This window comes from Ammodytes marinus (genome assembly GCF_949987685.1).
Source record: "Ammodytes marinus genome assembly, contig: scaffold_174, whole genome shotgun sequence".
Classification (NCBI taxonomy): Eukaryota; Metazoa; Chordata; class Actinopteri; order Uranoscopiformes; family Ammodytidae; genus Ammodytes; species Ammodytes marinus.
The window spans coordinates 35,001-41,599 of NW_027648374.1; positions in this window are offsets into that span (position 1 = coordinate 35,001).

A 6,599-nucleotide genomic window follows, 5' to 3' on the forward strand; every position below is an offset into this window, starting at 1 on the left:
TTGAATTCTGAGATCCTATGCAGTATAAATGTGCGAAAAAAATTGAAATCGGTTCATCCTAGCCTGAGAAAAGGCAGAAAGAGTGTTTTTTTTTAACCCTATATTTCTCTTTCTCGTGACATCACAGAAAGAGAAATATAGGGTTAAAAAAAAACTTACTTTGTAAATATTACTGTGATGTCTTTTACTGTGACATCACAGTAATATAGGGTTAAAAAAACACTCTTTCTGCCTTTTCTCAGGCTAGGATGAACCGATTTTAATTTTTTTTGCACATTTATACTACATAGGATCTCAGAATTCAATACACCTTCATATTCAAACCGGTGAAGTAGGCCTTTAAATGCAAGATGTTTTTCTAATCTAAACAAAACTGAAAATGAAAATCGGTTTTGTTTATTCATTTTCTGCGACAAGAAGTTGCCATTTAGCCTTCAAAATAAGAGCGCTTACGAGGACTGTGTGTGTATAACTAACCTGTGATTAACCTGCTGACTTACATGTTGATAATGTTGACGTGTCAAAAACGAATGTTAATCAGATACAATGAGCATTCTAGGGGTTAATACATGTGTGTGTGTGCTTACACTTTGTGGACAGATAGGTTGCGTTCCGAATCGCATACTTTCTATCATATAGTTTGGTAGAAAAAAAGATTTAGGATGTCCCGAGTCTTGTGGCCAGATTTAGGATGGTTAGAAGTACCCGGATGTCCTACTTCATCCGGGCAAGATTGTTACTGTTGAAAACTGCATCCTATTTGGGCGATTCTGACCCACAATCCGGTGCGCACGTGAAGTGACGTCACATCGACGAAGCCTCCATATGAAAACAATCGGGGATGCAAGATCAATGCGCAATGTTATGATGAAATAAAAGAGTAAAAGTATGTCCCAATAGTATGCCTACTGCATCCTAACTAGATTATTTTTATCGTCGGATGTAGTATGTAGAATAGAAAAAAGAAAGAGTATGCGATTCGGAATGCAACCATAGTTTCAGGGGGAAATTGAGCTGTTACTAAATCGTTAGCCTCATAGCATAATTGCCTAAATCATATTTACTCTACTCTACTTTCACTCTACATCTACTCTATTCTACATCTACTTTTCGTTAGCCTAATATCAAATCAAATCAAATCAGTTTTATTTGTATAGCCCAAAATCACAAATAGACATTTGCCTCAGTGGGCTTTACATTCCATACAATATGACACCCTGCCCTTATCTATCTATCTATCTATCTATCTATCTATCTATCTATCTATCTATCTATCTATCTATCTATCTATCTATCTATCTATCTATCTATCTATCTATCTATCTATCTATCTATCTATCTATCTATTTATCTGCCCTTACACCCTTAGCTTGGCTGAGAAAAAACTCCCAGTAAAAAACCCTTTACCGGGATTAAAAAAAAATATTTGAAGAAATCTCAGGGAGAGTTGACAAAGAACAAGTCGACTAATAGCATTATTGTCATATTTTAAGGGTTATAGAGCTGGGTAAAGTAGATGTAGAACAGAGTAGATGTAGAGTAAAAGTAGAGTAGAGTAAATATGATTTAGGCAATTATGCTACGAGGCTAACAAAATCCTAAATCCGCCTTCCATCTACTATAACCTGTGCATGTTTACAGCATTATCTTCAAGACTGTAGCTTCACTTAGCTTAGCAACGAGCTAACTGAGTAGCACTTTGTAAATAAGTTGAAATTGGACATTGTAATATACGTTATTATAATAATCGACCGTTTAATTCTGTACACGACTTCCCGCCAAAACAATGCACACGAATGAATTGTTGTTGTTTTTCTTAAAAAGCTGCTGAGAAGAATTAATCGCTTGTTTCTAAAAAGGCTCACCGCAGTGTTTAAAGGGGTAGTTCAGTGTTTTTAGCTTTTTGCCTTATACTCTCCGGCGCAAGAAAAGGTGACAGAAACTGGTCATGTAACTGTGCGTGTATTTTTTTAATAAAAAAAAAAAAAAAAACATTTTTAATAATTTTTTTTTTTTTTTTTTTGAAAGAACACAAACACACAACTGAAAAAGTGAACACACTCACAAACAAAAAGACAACATTTAAATAAACAGCCAACATGGCATACTCTACTTAACAGGTTTATAAGGACATTGTTTAAACTAAAGGTAAATGTTAAGCAGAAAAAAAAACTCTGCATGCTTTTTTGATTTTTAAAATGGGCAAAAGTAGCTCACCCAGGTTAGCTTAGCTCAAACATATACGTGCACGTTTCTTTCAAGCGTGCATTTGATTCTAAAAATGACATAAAGAATAAAAATATATATATCGAGCGCAAGTCCAAACAAGCACACAGGAGCGTTTAGTTTAGTGATGTTGTCAAGTTTATCTTTTGACAGTCAGCATAGGCAGGCTAACGCTCCCCTTGACTACCAGTGTTTGAGCTAAGCTAACCTGGATGAGCTAAGCTAAACCTTTGCCCATTTCTTAGAATTAAAAAAAATTAAAACATACACACACACACAGACACACACACACTCACACATACACACACACACACACACACACACACACACACACACACACACACACACACAGTTACAGGAACAGTTTCTATCACCTTTTTCTTGATCCGAAATGTAGGTAAAAAAAAAGAAAAAGAAAAATTTAACTATTTCTCGAATTTTTTGCACCAACATCAGACAGCATCTCTGTGTGTCAGCAGCATTAGCGGTGAGCCCCCACTCCTGTACTGTATTATGTAGCATGCCTGTTTACTAACCACATTATGCAAAGAAATGCTTCCAGCTCAACTTGGTATCAGTATGAATGCTATGTCTGCCCCGGTAATCTGCTATTGGGTTCGTGAACTTGGTTGTTTAGTTTTTTTGGACGTTGCTTTGCGCTACCTCTCTTGTTCAGAGTTGCCTACAGTGTTCTTTTTAGCCACCGCATCGCCTCACATTATCTCAGACTGTTAAAATATCTCTGTGGTATTGTTTACAATTTGCTTTTTGATTTTTTACTTATGGTACAAAACAACTGAAACTAACTTCTTATTATTATTATTAAGGCAAGGCAAGTTTATTTCTATAGCACAATTCAGACACAAGACCACTCAAAGTGCTTTACAGGGGCACGATTAAAATACATAAAACACATTAGAAGACATTTAAAAGTAAATGAAAAGAAGTTTAAATAACATTTAAATAAAATTAAAAAAAGTACAGGTTAAAATGGAAACAGAAAAGTCTTCAGACTCGACTTAAAAGAACTGAGAGTTGCAGCAGACCTCAAGTTCTCTGGGAGTTTGTTCCAGATATTTGGAGCATAAAAACTAAAAGCTAACAAAAATCTCTAAATTAACACAAATCTCTAAACAAAAAACTGCCCCTTTATGAATTAAAATTGTCCCAAGCATGGGCGCCCTTAGCTCAGTTGGTAGGGCGTCCCCCCCCATGGGCCTCGGCCAGCAGCGGACCCGGGTTCGATTCCAGCCCGCGGTCGTTCTCTGCATGTCACTCCCCTCTCTGCCCCATTTCACCTCTGTCTCTACACTATCAATAAAGCATAAAAATGGCCAAAAAATATCTTAAAAAAAAATTGTCCCAAGCTGCGTTGACATGGAATGCGATGGATATCTCAAGAAACTGTTAACATCTCTGTGTTATAGTGTTTTGATTTTATACTTTTTTTTTACTTTTCATGTTACTAACTCGGGATTTACCGTATTTTCCGCACTATAAGCCGCACTGGACTATAAGCCGCAGGTGTTTTAATGTTTAATCACCATATGTAAGAGTTTGTGCACAGAGGGGATTGTCGGGAAAGAGATGGCTGCTTGAGGAAGCTCCCATTTATTAACATTTCAACAAACAAGTTGCATATTTGCATAACGTATTCAAGTGTTACCATTTAGAGCAATAGTAGCTACAGAACATTTACTGTGCTGTGTAATAACAGGGTCGAAAAATGGGGAAAAAGGCGCGGCTTATAGTCCGAAAATTACGGTATTCATTATTAATTCAGATTAGCATAAAAAATATTTACTCAAATACTTGAAACTAACTGGTTTCTCCCAGAATAATGACAAATATTTATTAACACAAATCTCTAAACAGAAAAACCGCCCTTTGTGAATTATGAATTAAAATTGTCTCAAGCTGCGTTCACATGGAATTTGATGGTAGACAATATTAATTGACAAGAAACACTCACATACACTAATATACACATACGCTTTGGGGCTGAGAAAATCGGCTAAAAAGCGCTATACAAGTCAAGTCCATTTACCATCTCTGCGCTAAAGAATTGAGTCTTCACTTTGGGGTTTGACATTTTTCTCACAGACCAACGACTCGGAGTTTATTAAAACAAATCTCAAAAAAATTTAAAATTAAAATCCCTAGAAGCATACAATGACATTTAGTTAAATTTAGGATATGACTAACACGTTATAAAAATCCAAACATCTAGTGAAAAGCGTTAAAAAATGTCTGATGTCTATTTGGAACTCACAACTAACTAACTAAAACAAACCAAATGTAACCATTAAAAGCACTAACTCTCACAATACCAAATGCTAAACAAATAGTCCAACACAGTTAATATAATATTAATAATTAATGAATACATAGACTCCTGTTCCTGCTGTATAGATGCTGTTGTGTATTTTACGTTAACGTGTCTTTTTTCACCGCTATTTTTTATGATTTTAAATTACTTTTGTAAAACGCTCTTTTGACACCTTTGTATTTTTATATTTCTATCCTTATTCTCTCTGAACCTCTTTTGTATTAACATTAAAATATCCCTGTGTCGCTCTCTATACCATGTAACCTGCTTTACTGCTTAAAGGCCTACTTCACTGGTGGAAATATGAAGGTGTATTGAACTCTGAGATCCTATGAAGTATAAATGTGCAAACATGTTAGAAATCGGTTCATCCTAGCCTGAGAAAAGGCAGAAAGAGTGTTTTATGGTCTCACTGTCTAACCCTACATTTTACCATGCGTGACATCACACTTTGTAAAATGTAGAGTTAGGATTAACAGGACAGCTGGGCCAAGGGAAGACTGAGGGAAGAAAAAGCTCATTCATTATATCCTAACAGTGATTTTATAATTCATAGAACGCCGGTTCCGTATGGGTGAAGTATTCCTTTAACAGATTTTTTAGTTTGAAATAGCAAAGATGAGAAAGGCTCTGAGTTAGCATGAGTATTATTCACTCATATGTCGCTGTGAGATACACCGCACTGTCCCTGTGCCTGTGCATGCCTTAACTGAGTTATGATCCATACAGAATGACTACTGTGTGATAACCATGCATTTATTAAACACACTGTTGATCTTAACCACTTGTGTTGAGCTGTTTTTGTTATGTTTAAAGTGTTAAAGCTATAGTGCGTGACTTTTTTCATATAAATAAATCGGTTGCATTCGAGCCATCGCCAAAATTAGTTGACAAAAAAGTTGATGAAGCTAACTATCAGCTCCCTACAAAACTCTCTCTGTATTTCTCAGTATGGCAGCGTTTACAAACTGGTGTCCCCCCCTCCCCCCCCCTGACACTGGTGCAGGAGCTCAGAAAAATGTTTCAGTTGATCTTCACAATTTATTTTATGTTTAAAGGTGAAGTCAGTGATTCTGGAGAACGCTTTTTGTCAAAATCACTTTTTTGGTCAAAATCAGTGAATATCTCCTCATGATCCACTACCTGTCTGAACACTGTTTTAGTGTTAATACACAGCCTAGGCTCTGTAAAATGTCATGTTGCGTAGCTACAGTCCCCTTTGTTAACATACCCAGTTTACAGAGTCTAGGCTGTGTATTAACACCAGTTTGTTTTTCAGCACAACCACAGTACAGACAGGTAGCAGATCATGAGGAGATATTCACTGATTTAGACAAAAAGTGATTTTGACAACAAGCGTTCTCCAGAAGCGAATATTTAAGAACCTTTCCTGCTGAGTGTGCAGCTGATGAATAAGTCATGGCCGTATGGTGTGTGTGCGTGTGTGTGTGTATGCGTGTGTGTGTGTGTGTGTGTGTGTGTGTGTGAGCGTGCGTGCGTCTGTGTGTGTGTGTGTGTGTGCGTGTGTGTGTGTGGCTGTCTTGGGTGGAATGTAGAAACGTCTCCATGTTCACCAAAGGTTTTAGGAATGATCTGATGTATTTCCAAATGATCAGTAAACAAGTACTAAACACACAGTATCTCTGAAGCCGCTCCTCTTGCTGGAATGAAGCTTGTGTGAGTGTGTGTGTGAGTGTGAGTGTGAGTGTGTGTGTGTGTGTGTGTGTGTGTGTGTGTGTGTGTGTGTGTGTGTGTGTGTGTGTGTGTGTGTAAACCTCGTTAACCCCTCCCTCTTGTTCCTGCTCCAAAGTACAGCAAGCTCCACTCTGTACACACACACGTCCTAGTTCCTCCCCTTTAGATCTACAGTCATGTGGGATGGGTGTAACCAGCTGACAGGCCCCATTCACTGCACACACACATGCTGTTCAGATCAGAGCTCAAACTAAGTTTCGTTTCTAGTGAAAGTAAACGCAGACAGTCGCTGACACACACACACACACACACACACACACACACACAGACAGAGAGAGAGAGAGTTAAA